Below are 17684 nucleotides of genomic sequence, written 5' to 3'. Positions count from 1 at the left end.
AGACGCTCATCTGACTCCTCTGGTTAAGTCATGTCCAGCCAGCAATTAAGGTTGGGACAATGCTCTACATTGTTCAGGGTTCATTGTATTGACAATCCCCTATAAAGCTTCTTTTTAATGCATTGTGAAGAATATTCACTAGCTCATATGCTTTTCTTGGAGAATTTCATTTCCTGCCATACATAGTGAAAGTGAACGTGCAATTCTTTTCCTTTGAGTTTCTACTCCTCGGCATCTATAGTGATGGAATTTTGTATGTTTTTTGGACTCATGTCAATACCAATCTAAAAATAATAAATGAATTGTTTTCAACTTAATTCACAACACTTTGGTATTTGTGAACTTTCTCACTGAGTTTTCAGGGAAAATATGTCTTCTTTATCAAGTGTCTTCACCTTGCAGTGATAGCACATGTGTATGGAGGATGTCATCAGTCATAGCTGGGAGACTCTTGGAATTTCAATTCCTCAAACCCACATACCTAGAGAGATCAATACTACTAATTGTAGGCATTTTCTTCAATAAACAAAAGATTTTGGATTGGATTACTTTTTCTATTGGCATCCACCTTTAAAGGAAGCGCCAGTATTCAGAGTTAGGCCTCTGCAGGGAAGCATAGCCAGAGAAAGCATATTTAACTATATAAATCAAACTCAGATTATTTTTAAAGGGCGTGGGAATCAGAAAAATGAAGGTGGAAACAATGGTTTAAAATGACTTTGGAACACCCTAGCCTGAAAATAATCCAGTTTTCTCTTCATAAGTGAGATACTGGATTTTTCTCTGCAATCAGGAATTTCAGTGTTCCTTAATTTAGCACTGAAGTAAAGGATTCCTGGTACAGAGCAGTAGTGCCCCACCCTTCTGTTCAGTCTTTGTTTGCTACCATAACACGTTTCTTTGGAAGTTGGAGCTTGTGTTACTGCCTATGGAGCATCCTCTGCCCCTTCTGAACACTAAAGCTGGGTATCTGAGTACCTGGAACAACTTCTTTATCTGCTCCATGACCTATGGGGTTAGGACTGATTGCTTCAACCTTTTGAAGCTGGAATCAGTAGAGGAGGAGGTGGAAGAGGTGCTGTGTTGTCAGTGGAACATATTTTGAGGAGTGCGCATAATGGAAAAACAAGGCAAAATTACACACAGAATTCACTGGTTTGGCTTGTTAAAGCAGCCTTAGGATGCTGAACCAAACCCAGGAAAATAAATTCAAACAAGCCTCTCCTGCTAAAAAGTTTGTGTGTTTCATTTTAGTTCATACCTTCCTGGTGTTTTCCTGAACAGTGCTAATCAGATCCCAAGGGTAAAGAGACCTTATATTATTATTTAATTCTGTTGGCTGGGAGGGGGACTGAAACCAATGTGCATGGTGTGAGTGCATATTCCCACTCCCCACCCCGCAACTATCCAAGAGTCTCCCTTCCTACCAATCCAAGGAGACCCCTTTCTCTCCTATCAGCTTTGGAAATGTTGGGAAGGAATGGGCTGCACTGCAATTTAAAAGACACCTCTCTTGGAGTAAGCATTATTGAATAACATGGGACTTATATCTGAGTAGACCTGCTGGTGTGCATCTTGGTTTGTTTTGCATTGCTACCCAGACACTGTTCTGTCTCCCCCTCCCCCCAACAGAGCTTTTGAAATCACTGTGAGGAAAAGTGCCGTAAATTCAATTCAATTCATCCAACTTGATAAAAGCCTTGGAAGACTTCACTCATAAGATGCGACTCTAAAAAGACTTCCCTACTTAATAGCATGGGACTTACAACCTGTTTAGGGCTTTTTCTGAATCAATTGGCAAACATGTTAACTCCTCCCTTTAAAAAACAATCCCACCTGCCCCCACAGCAAAAGAAAAACTTAGATATGTTTGTGGAAGGGGAAGGAATTCAGCCAATCATTCTGTCTGTCTGCTTGCCTGCACTTGGGCAATGAAGAAGATTGGCAACAAGACAAGAGTAGAATGCAAAAGTCATTGGCACTATACAGGTAAAGGTGCAAGCACCAAGTCATTACTGACCCATGGGGGGACGTCGCATCATGGCATTTTCTTGGCAGACTTTTAACAGGGTGGTTTGCCATTGCCTTCCCCAGTCATCTACACTTTACTCCCAGGAAACTGGGTACTCATTTTACCGACCTCAGAAGGATGGAAGGCTGAGTCAACCTTGAGCCAGCTACCTGAACCTGGCTTCTGCTGGGATCAAACTCAGGTAATGAGCAGAGCTTGGGCTGCAGTACTGCAGTTTACCACTCTGTGCCACGGGGTTCTTCATTGGCACTACAGAAAAAGAAAAAAATGAACATGAAGCAGGCTTGTGTTTTGCACTTGTTGCAGCATTCTTCTACTTAGGAACTCCCCCATTCTCCACCAGCCAACACTCACCTTCTATGGGTCCATTGTTGTTATTGTTGTATTTGTGTTACTATGTTTGAGGAAAAACTCAGATGATCAGTGGTTTAGCATAGGAAGGGGACTAATGCTTGGTGCTGTGTTTGGTTAAACATGAAAACTCAGCCTTGTTTCCCCACCCCAAATGAATCAGCTCTGAGCTGGGACCAGGTGAACCGAATCCACCCTGAGCCTGCTGGAAATGTGGGGAAGGCAGAATAAAAACTGAAAATAAATAAATGAATGAAAAGCTAGTAATGAAATGGGATGATTCCGGAACTCCCGAAACTGAAATGAAAACTTTCTGTATGCACACCTCTACATCTTTTAATGCTTGGTTCCTAACACCTTGGTCTGTACCAAGATCCTTAATTGCCACTTTCTGTTTCATGTTCGAAATTAGAGGACTTGGTAATTCCCCCCATCCTAGAGTGGGAAAGAGGGGCTCCTGGAGTGATGCTATCTCTTAGTAGCTCTCCATGACAATGCCTGTCACAGGGCGGGGGGAGGTTTGAGTAATTGTTTTGGGGGAAACAGTTTTGGTGCCATAACCTGCCTAGCCTGAGATGGCAGGGCACCCAAAACAGGGGCTTTGAAGATGACCAGAGTGAACAGGTAGGTTCATATGGGAGTAGGCAGACCTTAAAGTATGCTGGCCCTAAGCTGTATAGGACTTTAAAGCACTTTGAAGTAAATTGGGAGCCAGTGCAGATAGAACAAGATTAGAGTGATGTGGTGCCTATGATCCACTCCAGTCAACATTCTGACTAATGCATTCTGTACCAACTTTAGCTTCTAGACAGCCTTCGAGGGCAGCCTCCCTGGAAGGGCTGCATCTGGCTCACCAGCCAAAGCTGGTAAAAGGCACCCTTGGCCATCACTGCCACTTGTTTATCCAACAGGAGGCCTGGGTCCAGCAGTACCCTCAAGATGCTCCTATAGGCAGATTACAACCCCATCCAGAACAGGAAATATCCAAGATGCTGAGGCCAATCTTCCTCCATCAGTAGCACCTCTGATTTGTTGGGATTCAGTTAGACAAGCAGAAGCAAGATCTGCTGTGTTAGCTATTTTCCTCTATTCATGGACATTATGGTCAGGGGAGGATGAGGCATGTCATTCAACTTTGTCCACATTCCTCAGGGCTACTGAGCCAGTGACTCAGATGAGTGGATCTGTTTCCCTGCACTGAAACTAAATGGGAGAGAGAAAGTTGAGAAAGAAAAAAAGAGTTGCCTAGACAGCATTAAAACAGAAAACAAAGAAATGCTGGGACAGCAGAGGCCCTGACTTCTGCCTTATTAGTGGAGGTTGCACTGGAACTGGGGAACACTCTCTCCATCCTAGAACTGAATTCTGAATGTCGGCTTTGCTTCTAGATGTGGATAGGAGAAATCACTTGAACCCAGCTATATCTTCCACCACTAAGGCAGAACTAATGAGGAACAGCAGTTACATAAAACATTTGCAAGAGACAAATTGAATCCATCAAAAATAGAAAAGATACAGACCAAAAAAAAAAAAGGTTGGGTCTTCTGACCATGCAGTTGACAGAAATTAACAAGGGTTTTTTTTAATGAGTAAGGGGCTGACAACTTGAAAGAACTTCTGAGCTTACAAAGCAGAAGTTTTTGAAGTTTGCCTAGTTCTATAGAGATCAGTGAGAGTTTCACTGAGAGTAAGAGGATATTAAAGAACAAAATGCATGTATACCTCCAAAGCAGTTAGTTGAATCCAGTATAAGGACCTTGCACTATTCACACAAGAACTCTCAATCTTCTTGGCTCTCCCCTCTTCCAACAGTCATTTCCAGCCCCCAGAAAGCTTATTCCTGGAGTCATAAGACTATCCGCATGGATCTGAAAGAGTCTGTGAAGATGGGGAAGGGGGAAAATCACAGTCTTCTGCATACATTTTCGGGTGGGGGGGCATGCCATCAACACTTTCTGCTGACAGATTGCAGGATCCAACACAGCGTGGTCCAGTCTGGTGGAACACTGAAGGCCCATATGAAGAATCTAATTTTACATTCCAAGACAAAGAAGAAATTTGCAGAGAAAAAAAGGAACAAGTCAACATAGCCAGCTATAACCAGCTATATTTTATTTATTTTGGCATTTTTAGCCCATTTTTCTCCCCAATTGGAATGCAAAGGAGCTTATAGAAATGTAATTTAAATAAACAAACAGAAAAATATAAGTTACAAAAATAAAAATACAATAATAAAAAAAAATAAAGACTACAATAAATTGCAACAGACTACATCCTGGAATAATAATTGGCTGGTTCACTCAGGGCTCCAGGCTGTGTGAGTCACCGGGCAAGTGTCTTTAGGCTTCTGGCTCTGCCTATACCCACACTTGAATACCTGCAAACAGGAAAGGAAACGTAAGCTCAGAATTCCATCTGCTTTGCATTTCAAACCAGATCATTACAAGTATATTTGACATATCTAGTCTTCCTGTCACTAGTATCTACTGTTGAATGACAACCCAAGCAAAAGTTTTCTGTGGCTTGCTAATGGAGTCCTGATCCTGAACCACTTTCAAGGAACTTCCACTCTTGAAAAGTATACTTGGCAAATTCCCTCACACCTTTTAGGAGGATGGAAAAGTTGTTTTGCATGGATTTTGGTTTAAATTAACTGCAGGTGAGTTGTTTGATGTTAAATTGCTGCTGTTTTATGTTTGTTGATTTTAATTTCTCCTTGTTGCTTTGGTGTGTCTTCTTTTTTTCAATTCTGTGATCTTTTAGATTGTTAAGAGTGTGTATGAATTGCTTGTTCTGAGAGGGGTTGGCTGATTGTGTTTTATTCTCCAGTCTGATTAGTGCCTTTCTGTGCTAGGCTTTTAGTTCATTGATTTTTTTAAAAGATTTTATTTTGTAATCTTGTGTAATTTTGATGGTTGTGGGCTGCTTTGCAAGCACTTAGTACTGAAAGGATATGTCTGCACGTGTGTGTGATGTGCCGTCAAGTCTCCTCCAACTCTATGAATGAAAGCTCTCCAAAACGTTCTATCATTAACAGACTTGCTCAGACCTTGCAAATTGGAGGATGTGGCTTCTCAGACCTTGCAAATTGGAGGATGTGGCTTCTTTTATTGAGTCAAGCCATCTCGTTTTAGGTCTTCCTCTTTTCTTACTGCCTTCCATTTTTCCTAGCATTATTGACTTTTTCAGAGAATCTTGTCTTTTCACGATGTAACCAAAGTACGATAGCCTCAGTTTTGTCATTTTAGCTTCTAGGGAAAATTCAGGCTTGAGTTGATAGAGAACCTACTTGTCTTTTTGGCCATCCATGATCAAACTCTCCTCCAGCACCACATTTCAAATGAATCAATTTTCTTCCTGTCAGCTCTCTTCATTGTCCAACTCTCACATCCATACATAGTAATGGGGAGTTTAGATTATCGTGATCTTCTTGGTCCCCAGACACCTTTATCTTTAAGGATCTTTTCTAGTTCCCTCACAACTGCTCTTCCAGTCTCAATCTTCTGCTGATTTCTTTGTTGCAGTCTTCCTTTCGGTTGATGATTGAACCAAGGAATAGAAACAATTAAACAATTTCTTTTTCTTTTTTTTTGAAAATTTTTCATTGATGAGTACATAGTTAATACATACATTCCCCATCATACCTAATTTATTTCAACCCCCACCTTTTCCCTCCCCCCTCCTTGTAGACTTCCAACAGCTTTCCAACCCTTAACCTATCTTATTACTTAACTTATTTTCGATTATATTCTTCTAAATCATATATGTATTATATCTCTTACTCTAAGCATATTCAAATTCTCTTATATATTCTATATCAAATCCACTAATATATCCATTCTCTACATCACTATTTAAACTGTATATTTTTGATAAAGTCTCCTTAATAGTAATACTAGCTTAGGTTAATTAATAGCTAAATTTTCCCATTAATGGTAAAGTTACTTCTCTGTTCTATTTAAAACATCACAAATTAATAGTTCTCAAACTGCCACAGTCCTCCTTTCACATCCCATTTTTTTTCTAAATATTGTTTCAATTTCCCCCAATCTGCAATATATTCTCCTGGATCAAGATCTTTGAGTTTTCTTGTCATTTTGTCCATCTCAGCCATGTACAGCAATTTGTAAATCCAATCTTCTATAGTTGGTATTTCTTGTACTTTCCATTTCTGCGCATACAAAAGTCTTGCTGCTGTAATCATGTAAAATAACTATGTTCTGTACTGCATTGGAACATCTTCCATTCCCAAGTTCAGTAGCAGCAATTCTGGGTTCTTATTTATTTGGATTTGCAAAACCTCATTAATTACTTCAATTATATCTCCCCAGTATTGCTTAGCTACCTCACAAGTCCACCACATGTGGTATAATGATCCTTCATGCTTTTTACATTTCCAGCATCTGTCTGACATATTAGTATTTCCTAGTGCAATTTTCTTTGGTGTTAAATACCACCTATACATCATTTTATATACATTCTCTTTAATATTCGTACAATTTGAAATCTTCAGTGTATTTTTCCACAAATGCTCCCAGGCTTCCATTGTTATTTCTTTATGAAAATTTATTGCCCATTTCACCATCTGGACTTTAACTGTTTCATCTTCCGTGTGCCATTTTAGAAGTATTTTATAAATTTTCGAGATTTCTTTTTTACCTTCTTGAAAAATCACTTCTTCTAGTTCCGAATTTTCCAATCTTATTCCTCCTTTTGAGCAGTCCGAGTTGTAAAGATCTCTGATTTGCCTATATTGAAACCATCCATAATGGGGAGATAACTCTTCTTCCGTTTTTATTTTTAACATTTTATGTTCCATTAATGTTATCTCTTTATAGGTTAAACATTGTTGTTCATTATAAACAGCTCTCGGATCAATTACTTCGTATGGTACCACCCATGAGGGGATACCATCTTCCATATAGTCCTTGTATTTCTTCCAGATTGTGAAAAGGCTTCTTCTAATATACTGATGCAAAAACATAGAGTCCGCTTTTACTTTATCGGAAAAAATTAAACAATTTCCATTTCCTCAATGTCATCTTTAAAATTGTGTAATTCCTCAGTAGTCATTACTTTTCTTGATGTTCATCTGTAATCCTGCTTTGGTGCTTTCTTCTTTAACCTTTATCTGTATTCAGGTCTTCACTATTTTCTGCCAGTAATGGTGTCATCTGTATATCTCAAATTGTTACTTTTCTTTCCACTAGTTTTTACTCCACCTTCTTCTAGATCTAATCAGCTTTCCTTATTACATGCTCTGCATAGAGGTTGAACAGGTAGGGAGATAATATGCATCCTTGTCTGACACCTTTGCCAACTGGAAAACATTCTGTTTTCCCATGTGCTGTACTAACAGTAGCCTCTTGTCCAGAGTACAGGTTGTATATCAAAACAATCAGATGTCATGGCACCCCCATTTCTTTTAAGACACTCCATAGCTTTTCATGATCCACACAGTCAAAAGCTTTGCTGTAATCTATAAAACACAAGATGATTGTCTTCTGAAATTCCCTGGTATGTTCCATTAGCCATCATAAATTTTCAATGTGACCTCTGGTGCCTCTTCCTTTTCTGAATTCATCTTGAAAAGCTGGCATTTCTTATGTCATATATGGTAAAAGTCTTTGCTGTAGAATTTGAGCATCACTTTGCTTGCATGGGACATTAACATGATAATCCAATAGTTGCTGCACTCTTTTGCATCTCCCTGTTTTGGAATTGGAATGTAGACTGAGCGTTTCCAGTCTGTGGGCTATTGTTTTGTTTTCGTGACAGATTCTTGTAAAGATTTTGATGGACTCACTTTCTGTCACTTGAAATAGCTCTATTGGTATTCTATCTACTCCAAGTGATTTGTTTATCCCAATTTCTTTGAGTGCAGCTTTTACTTCACTTTCTAAGATTTCTGGTTCTTCATCAAAAGATTCTTATTCAAAGGTATGTCATCTTTTCATCTCTTCAGTATAGTTCTTCACTGTATTGTTTACATCTTTCCTTTATTTTGTCCTGATCAGATACTGTATTTCTGTGTTGATCTTTCAGCATCCCAAGACGTGGCTTGAATTTCCCTTTGATTTCCAGGATCTTGTGGAACAAGATCTCTTGTTCTTCCTTTTTTTGTTGTTATAACCTATTTCTTTGCACTGGTTATTATAACAGATTTCTTTGTCTCTGTGTGTAAGTCTCTGAAAAGCTACATTTAAAATTCTGACTCTATTTGTCACCTTTTGCTTTTGCTTCTTGTCTGTCTTTAGCCATTTTAGGAGTTTTCTCAGTTATCCATTTAAGCTTCTCCTATCTTTTGGCTACAGGAATAGTCTTTGTACATTCTTCTTTGATAATATCTCTGGTTTCAGCCCATAGTTCTTCTGGTTCATGATCAATTAAACTTAGCATTGCAAATCTGTTCTTTACAGATCTTTAAATTTTTCAAGAATATAATTTAGGTTGTATTTTGGCACTATGATTCTTTTAGTGTTTCACTTCAGCTTTATTCTAATTTTTGATATTAGCAACTCATGATCTGTATCACAATCAGCTCCAGATCTTGTTTTAGCAGAGAGAATAGAACTTCTCCATCTTCTGCTTCCAATTATGTAATCTATTTGATTCTTATATTAGTCACCACATATACAATCATCTTTTTGGTTGCCTGAAGCATGTGTTAGCAATGAACAGATTGTTGGCTTCACAAAATTCTATGAATCATTCACCTGATTCATTTCATGATCTTAGTCCAAATTTTCCAACCATGTTTGGTTCTGCTTTGTCTCCTATTTTTGTGTTCCTGCCATCTATGAGTATCAGCATATCTTGTTTAGATGTATGATCAATTTCTTCTTGGACATTTGAGTAAAAGTTTTCAATTTCTTCCTCTTCAGTATCTGAAGTTGGGGCATAAACTTGAATGATGACTATGTTAACAGGCCTTCCATGAAGTCTGATTGATATTAATTGTAGCTCTTGACTGCTTGTGCCATGTCTTGGCTCACTATGAGAGCATCATTGTTTCTTTTGAGTGTGCCATTTCCACAGTAAAACACTTTATGATTTTCTTACTGAAAATGTCCTGAGTCAGTCCACATTAGTTCACTCACACCCAGGATTGCAATGTTTAAACATTCCATTTCTTGTTTTACGATTTCTAACTTACCTGCCTTCATACTTTTCACATTCCATGTTCATATTATGAGTGTTGCACGGCTTTGGATGTTACCTTTGCATCTGTTTACATCTGTAACTGGATGTCCTTTCAGCCTTAATTCAGTCACATCATTAAGAACAGTGCTATTCATACTTGTCCTTTGCTCTTTCCCAGTAGCCAATTGAGTGCCATCTGACATGGGGGTTCTGTCTTCCAGCACTATATCTTCTTTCATTTTGCATTGTCTCATCATAGGGTTTTCAAGGTAAAAGATTATCAGAAGTGGTTTACCATTGCCGCCTTCTGTGCAGGAATAACTAGGGTTAGCTGAAGTGATACTGCTGTTGTCTATGAAATATCCTCCATCAGTGTCATCTTCCACTATTGCTGCTGCCCAGTACCTAGCCTTGAAGAATTCCTCTGCTCCCATCACCATTGGAACAGTCTCAGGTTTGACTATTCCTCATTGAGTGACTCTTCCAAGCCTGCACTCCTGATGATGTTGCTCTCAGCTTTACTGATAAACTCAAACCCTCTCACCATGTTAAAGTGTGTATCCATGAGGGAAATATAAGTCTGAAGATAATAATAATACTTGATGACTTCTGCTTTGATTAAACCAGCAACTATCAATCAATGTATCTAATTATCTAAATCTGTAGATAAATCCAGAGAATGGAGCCATGAATAGACAAAACAGATTTTCTTGCAAAACTGAAAAGCCCCAGGTTTGCAGAAAAATCTGAAATCTAAAAATACATTGAGGGTTAACACTCTTCCCACCCCCAATAGCAGCAGCACTTATAGCTTTAAAATACAAATGTCCTCAGTGACTATTGTGAGGGTTGCTAGGCAACCATAATAGTATTGCCAGCCTTTAAGTCCTAGCCTCTGTCCGTAAAAGGCAGGGGTAAGGCCTTTTCCAGGCCTGTTTTGGCCTTTGAGAGAGAACTCATTGGGGCCAGACCTGGCAACAACCACTGGGGAACTTGCTACCACACAACTTGCATGACTCACCCAGGCTCTACTCCTTGCTACCGTTCAACAGCAGCCATCTCACAAAAGCTAGTGATGTATACTAGCTGGAATTTGGGACTGGGATCTGGAAAACCCAGGTCTGAATCCCCACCCTGCCATGGAAGCATGCTCAGTGGCCTTGGGCCAGTTGCACATTCTCAGCCTAACCTACTTCATGCTGTTCTGAGAATAAAATGGATGAGAGGAGATCGATGTAAGATGCTTTGGGTCCCCATTGTGGAGAAAGGGTTAAGTAAATAATAAACATAGTAAAATGTAGGTTCGTGGGTGTGTGGGAAGGAAAGAAGGAGTCAGGGAAATGTTGATGGAAGAAGCAAAGAGGAAAAAATGTGAGGAAGGGGATAGCAGGGAAAATGAAGTGCCCTTTGCAAGTCCTTGTGAATTCCCCTCTATGCAACTGGGCCTGGCCCAGTGGCTGGCTAGAACTGGGCTATAGTTTTCCTGAGTAAAGTCTGCCAGAGGGAGGGAAGGAGGGAAAACTGAAGTCAGGGAGGCAGATAAAGCTAGGTTGGCTGGTGGGTGGGAAGGAGAAAAGGAAGCTGGTAAAGGAGGCTTTCAGGAAAGGGAAAGAGGAAATCTTTGTGGGCCATCCTCTTGTTTTTATAATAATAATGCTTCTGGTTTTTAGAAAAAGCTATCAAATAATTTTATCTCTAATAAATAACTTTGGACTTTGTCACATGAGATGTTATGATTTAATGAATACTGTTCATTCAGCGATGACAGAAATTGGTTGAAGATCTTTGGATTGGATTCTGGAGTCACATTATGTGCTCCTTTGGCCTGTTCTAGAACTTTAAATGGTGGCCTTCAAAAATCAAACCCACAGCTACTCTAGATGGTATCAATTTTCCATAACTGACTGACAATTGCAAAGAGATATTAAACATTTGGTCAGAATAATATTATAAGAGCCTGACTCAAAGTCTGCTGTTAACATCAATGGATTGTGTGTTGTTACTTTGGAAACTCTTAATAATCATTCCTCCCTATTGGTGGGATTGTATGCTATTAAGATTTCACAGCTGGGTGTAACTGAATAAATGTGTGTCTGTAGGAGCCTGCTAATGACACATTCTAAGGAACCATTTCCAGTCTGAAACCCATTAATAAACTGTGGTTTCCGGCAGTGCAAAAACACTCCGCCCCTTGCTAGTGTGAACAGGGTGTTTGGGATTCTCATATAAAAACAACAAACTGATTGCCAGAGTCGCCACAAGATGGGCTTATTAAACTGCACATTTCATTTTGTTCATCTTACTAGTCTTTGTTTGAATACATGCATATCCAATGCATGCTTACTTAAGCATAAGCTCCACTGAATTCAAGAAGACTCTAGTAAGTATGCTCAGGAATGCAGTCAGTTCCTTTAAGGAAACATATTTATTTGGACTTATTGTAGGCAAGAAACTTCAGTGTAGTTTTAGAGGGGCAAAGATCTGTGTTTTTGTTTTAATTTTATCACATCTGGTACTTCTCATGTGCCACATTAATAATTTTACTCACCTTGCTGCAGTATTTCAACATAACATCAAATCGCTTTATGGGATTATTTAACAATTTTGCTTCCTATTAGCCAAGTCTGAACATAGTTGCTAATCCTTCAGCTTCCAGTAGGGTTGCCAGCTCTTGCTCGGGAAATTCCTGGAAATTTAGGAATAGTGCATGTGGATGGGATAATCTGGGGAGGGATTTCACTTAGACTTTATGGCATACCATATAATTTGCTCTCTGAATCTGTCATTTTTTCCAGGGGAACTGATCTCAGTAGTCTGGACATCATTTGTGATTCCTGGAGAACTCTAGGTCCTAGCTGGGAGTTGGCAACCCTACCTCCCAGGCAGAGATCCACTGCTTTTAACATATGCCTAACTTGCATGCATCTAGAAGATTTACTCCACCATTTCATCTCTAGGCCAGGAAAAACTGTCCCTTCTAAGTTTCTGCATGCCAGGAAGGAGTTAAAGTCACAGGAGCCCTGCCAGAAAGCAACCTGCCAAATCTAAGCTTGTGATCCAAGGACATAACAATGAATGGCAACGGCAATAAAGTGGGAGGGAGGAGGAAAGGGAAGGCTAATTACAAATGGAAATCAATGAGGAATACCAAAGGAATACCTTTTCCTGCCAGTTTCTGCTCCAGCACACCCTCTGCTTTTATCTGAAGACAAGAGGTACTAAGTTACTTGTGTCCTTGTCATCCTTCACATAAAGTTTGAAACAGGGTGTGCCGCAGGGATGGAACTTTTTAAAAAGAGCACGTGATTCTGTTTTCCTTCACACACTCTGGCTCAACTACAAAGACGGCCATATCTTTAGTACCACATCTGCACTATGATAAATTGCATGTTTGGACTCAAAGTTATTTCCTAACAGATGTACTTAAGAACAAAATGTGATTGGGCTTGGAATGGCTAGTTGAATTAAAGTCTTTCAGTGAGTATCAAGTCAAGGAACACCATAAATACTAGGACTATGGTGCAACAGCAAAACAGTTCAAGCACAGACCATCCAGAGAAAACGGGTAGCTTTTGAGCTTGCAGTCACTGCCCTCTTGGAAACAGGATTTTTGCATATGTATTGTGAAACTCTGGCATGTTAAACAGCTCACACTGAGCATTAGCTAGACCTGCTCGAACACCCATTGGTGGGCTCACGTCCTGCTTTCCAGTCATCATGAGCAGGGAGCTGATAATTTGGCAAGCTGTTTGGACGTGTCCATTTGCATGATTATACTGCTTTCCTCCATGATTGCAGTCCTTTTTATTCACAGCAGACTCCCTGTCATTTTAAGAAGCACAATCAAAAGAGGAAAAAAATAGCAGTTAAAGGTTTTTGAACTGAGATGCCACTAGTGTCTCTGTGTACATTTGTGGTGTGCCCATGAACCCAGCTAATCCTGCAATCATTTCTTGTGATCATACTTTTGACTGTGCAGGCATGAAATGTAGGCAATCTCAGCTAGCCAGTATTGCAGCCAATATAAAGGATGCATTTGGCACAAAGGGGAGATGAACTACAAGCAGTTCCCTGTTTTACAATACAAGTGATTTAATGACCCAGCCATAACTCAGAGGAGGTAAATGTGCCTCAAATGTCCATCAAGCTAACTTAGGTCTTGGACTGAGCAAAAGCTGCTACAGCTTGATCACTGTGCAAGTGCAAATCTCCTTAAGATAAACTTTAACTACCACAATGGTAATCTGACCAGGAGCTCTCTTCACATGTAATCAACTGAACTGATCAAGATCAGTTCTCATGACAATTTTGTTCATGTTGAAGTTCACAGCATGCCTTGTATTAGCTTGGCCGCATGACTTCTACTAGAAACCCAAATTGTGTCAGCACATCTAGTCAGAAACCTATATGAAGCAGACCCATATAGATTAGACTGGTTTTAACTACATTGGGAGCATTCAGGGAGAGGGCTGGATTTTGCTGGACCCAATTGGGTAGCATGCCATAAAAATAGTTAACCACAAGAACAGTAAACCAATGTTCATGCATTTTGTGTTCCAAGACCCATACAGTACTACAAGTGGTGGCAGAGCTGCCTGCTCCATCCTCTGAATCCATCATCTACTGAGTACTGTAGACACTACAGCAGTTTTTTTACCACTTTCCAATGAGCCAACAAATTTATTTGGTTGTGATTTCCTATCCTACATCTTCCATTCCTTGCTGAAGTGACAATCATAGCCTGGGCACCCACACAAGAAAGAAGTCAAAGTCAGTTACCTTAGGTCTATCCTGAACTCCCCTATCACCATAACAACTTCAGAAGAATTAACTCCTATTGGGCAGTGTATTTTCTAATCCTCCCAGCTCATTCTGTTCACAGACCAAAGGTATCCTGACTGCCTTACAGAAGCTGTATATCAAAGGGTATATAGTGCTGAAGGTAATGCTGTAGGTAAATCATGTGATCTCTTACTACCCATGAGGCTCTAGTAGCCAAAAAATAAAAGGCTCTTCTGTACTTCAATTCATCCATTGTGGCTCTCAAAATGTGTTTGTCTTGGCAAGAGGATATTTTATATTCATTTATGGATTTTAGTTTCTGAAAATGCAAGTTGGCCAACTGTGGGGAACCAAACATGTCTCAGTAGCAAAGGGGTTCTTAAACTACATTGTCAGAATAAAACAGTCAAATCACAGAGACCATATCTGGCTCAGATCCCTACAGCCTTTAAGGTTCTGTGCACAACCTCTCATGATCCCTGAGGATCTGTACTGCAGCCCTTGCAAACTGCAAGAAAAAGGTGGTGTCAGCCGTGTGCTGCATTCCCAGAGGATGGGTGAAGAAGACTACTGAAAACATTGCCTTGGGATGGAAAGTAGACAGGATAGTTAATTTTTTCCTGACAGACTCCTGTGCCTTTATCAGCTACCCAGTGAGCAACAGTGCTGTGAAAAAAGTTTAATCCCTTTTCACATAGGGATGAAGCAATGGAGAAAGTTTTGCTTGCTTCATTCCTGCCCTTCAATCTGCTTTTAAAATGCAGAACTCCTCCCATTTAAAAAAAAAAGTTACTATTCAGAAATGGGTGGAGATCTACTGTATCTTGCAAAATTTAGGTCCATCTTAATGAGCAAAAATAGAAGAACACGGAGCCCCTCACTGAGCTTATTGTTATGTATAGACTTAGCTTCTGTCTGAGCTAAGGCTCCTGAAGTCTTCATTACTATTGGTTATTTCCTGCTGTCAGCAGCCAATCAGTGCTGTATAATAAAGACCAATCACTGTACTGTAAATAAATTACTTTGTATATAGTTAATGTAAACTAAGGAGTCTAGTTATGTGGGCCTATTAGTTGTTGCTTGAAAAAGTGGCATGGCTTGTGTATACAGTTGGCTCCTGTTGAGCCTGTCAGTGTCTGTCTGTTTCCAGTTTTCAATAAAGCTGTTATTATGAGCTGAAATCTCAATACTTAACACTCATGCTTATCCAAAGCCATTCCAAAACTAATGAAATGGTGTAGTGATTGGCAAAAATTGGAAATTCCATGCACAGAAAAGATGATTCAGACAATTCTGTTTGGTGGGATGATCAGAAAATCATTCTGGTTGGATGTCTCTGTTAGGCACACACCTATTGAGTAACTCTGTCTCCCTCAGTGCTCCTCCACCTCCTGTTACCCCATGAAATGAAACCAGACAGAGAAAATAATTCTCAGATAAGGTTTCAGACTGCTTTCAAATGGCTTTTTGAGCATTTTGAGCATTTACTCAGAAAAATGTGTGAGAGGCAAATGAAAAAAAAATGTTACCTAGCATAATTGTGTATAGCTGAGCTAAAAAGAGGAGAAAAAATTGTAAAATAATAATAAAGACAGTCACAATCATAATTAATGAAATACTGAAGTTAGACTTAAAGGCAAGATATGATTTGTCTTTAAAATAAGGAATCATTCTGCTCAGTTCTATTCATGGGGTCTTTCTCCCAGGAAAGTACATCTAGATTGTTCTGCCAAATATCAGATTAGCAATGCTATCTTGTGCAGAGTTACTCCAGTCTAAATCCATTGATTTACATGTGAAAAGGATTGCACTGTTATTCATAATCAGCACCATGGTTTTCAGAGGTGTGCATGTGTTTTGCCTCTCACTTCAAACTTCCTCCATAGCAGCGATTCTACCTGGTTTCATCAGATGGAGAAGTAAGGCAATGAGATCGCCTCCATCAGCCTGCATCACTTCATTAGTTGCCCATTAGTTACTGGGCTCAGTTCATGGTACTCGTCAGACAAAGCCCTTCATGGCTTTGGAGCCTCATATCTGCACGACCGCCTTTCTTCTTCTGCCCCATTATGACAACTTTGCTCATCTGAACAGGGCATTCTGCAGGTGCCACCCTGCAAAAGGAGAAGTTCAACAATCACCAATATACATGCATTCTTTGTAGTGGTGTCCACTCTATAGAATGGCCTCCCTGAAGAAGTCAGAAAGGCTCCCGCACTTCTGGCGTTCTGCAAACTATGTAAACCAGAAATGTAGAGGAGAGATTTTTTAAAATAAAGAAACAGGGCTGCATTATAACAGAATGATGCGGCAAGACAGTTTGATAGAGGGAATGGGTCTGTGGACTATACTACTAATATATATATATATATCTGTTGCTGTATGTTTTTATTTTGCTCTCTGCATTATATTTCTACTTATATATAATACCATTTCTTGCATTCTTTAACATGTCATGTTTAATACATATGCCTTGTTTCAGATTTCTGCAGTCCTAGTCCTATTACATTATTTATTAGATGTCTCTTCATTCTATTGATTGCACTGACTTGCATTATGTAATCTGCTTCTCAAGGAGAACAACAGACTATGAGTACCATAATTAAGTAAACTTTTAAAATGTGAACTTTCCTTTCCAATCCAGATGGAATGCTAGTGGGCTTCTTTCCAAAAGTATATATTAAAGCAGGTTTGAGAACGAGAATAATGAAAAAGATGATGATGAAAACCTGGAAAGTGGATGAATAGAAGACAGCATCTTGCAAATGTTCTAATCACAAAGCTACAGTTTGGAAGCAAAGACCAAGAAAAGATTCTGTGTATAAGCAACCTAAAGTCCTACAGTTTGGAAGCAAAGGCCAAGAAAAGATTCTGTGTGTAAGCAACCTAAAACCTTTCTTCTTCTTTGTCTCCTTTTCCTTTTGTGCTGTGGATATTATATTTTCAGGTGAGTAGCTGTGTTGGTCTGTAGTAGAAGAGCAAGATTCAGGGCGAAGCTACAAGTGACGAATGACACTTGAACGGCAAGTGTATTTCTCCCTGTTCACTTGCGCTCCACTCAATCCACTTGCCGTTCAAGTGTCATTCGTCACTTGTAGCTTGGCCCTCAGGTCCAGTAGTACCTGAAAGACCAACTAGAGTTCCGGGGTATGAGCTTTTGAGAGTCAGAATTCCCTTTAGTTAGTCTTTTAGGTGCTACTGGACTTAAATCTTGCTTGAATATAATATTGGAGGTGTAATTTTGAATTGTAAATGAATTGTAAATTATCCTGAATGCAATGAAGAGAAGCAGCATATAAATGTATCAGGTAAATAAATACAAGTCTAGTAAATCCTGCATGATTTAATTTTGAAGCATTAGAAGCTGCTGCTAAGT

This window comes from Eublepharis macularius, chromosome 5, assembly GCF_028583425.1.
Source record: "Eublepharis macularius isolate TG4126 chromosome 5, MPM_Emac_v1.0, whole genome shotgun sequence".
In the NCBI taxonomy this organism is placed as follows: Eukaryota; Metazoa; Chordata; class Lepidosauria; order Squamata; family Eublepharidae; genus Eublepharis; species Eublepharis macularius.
This window is presented reverse-complemented; position numbering follows the sequence as displayed.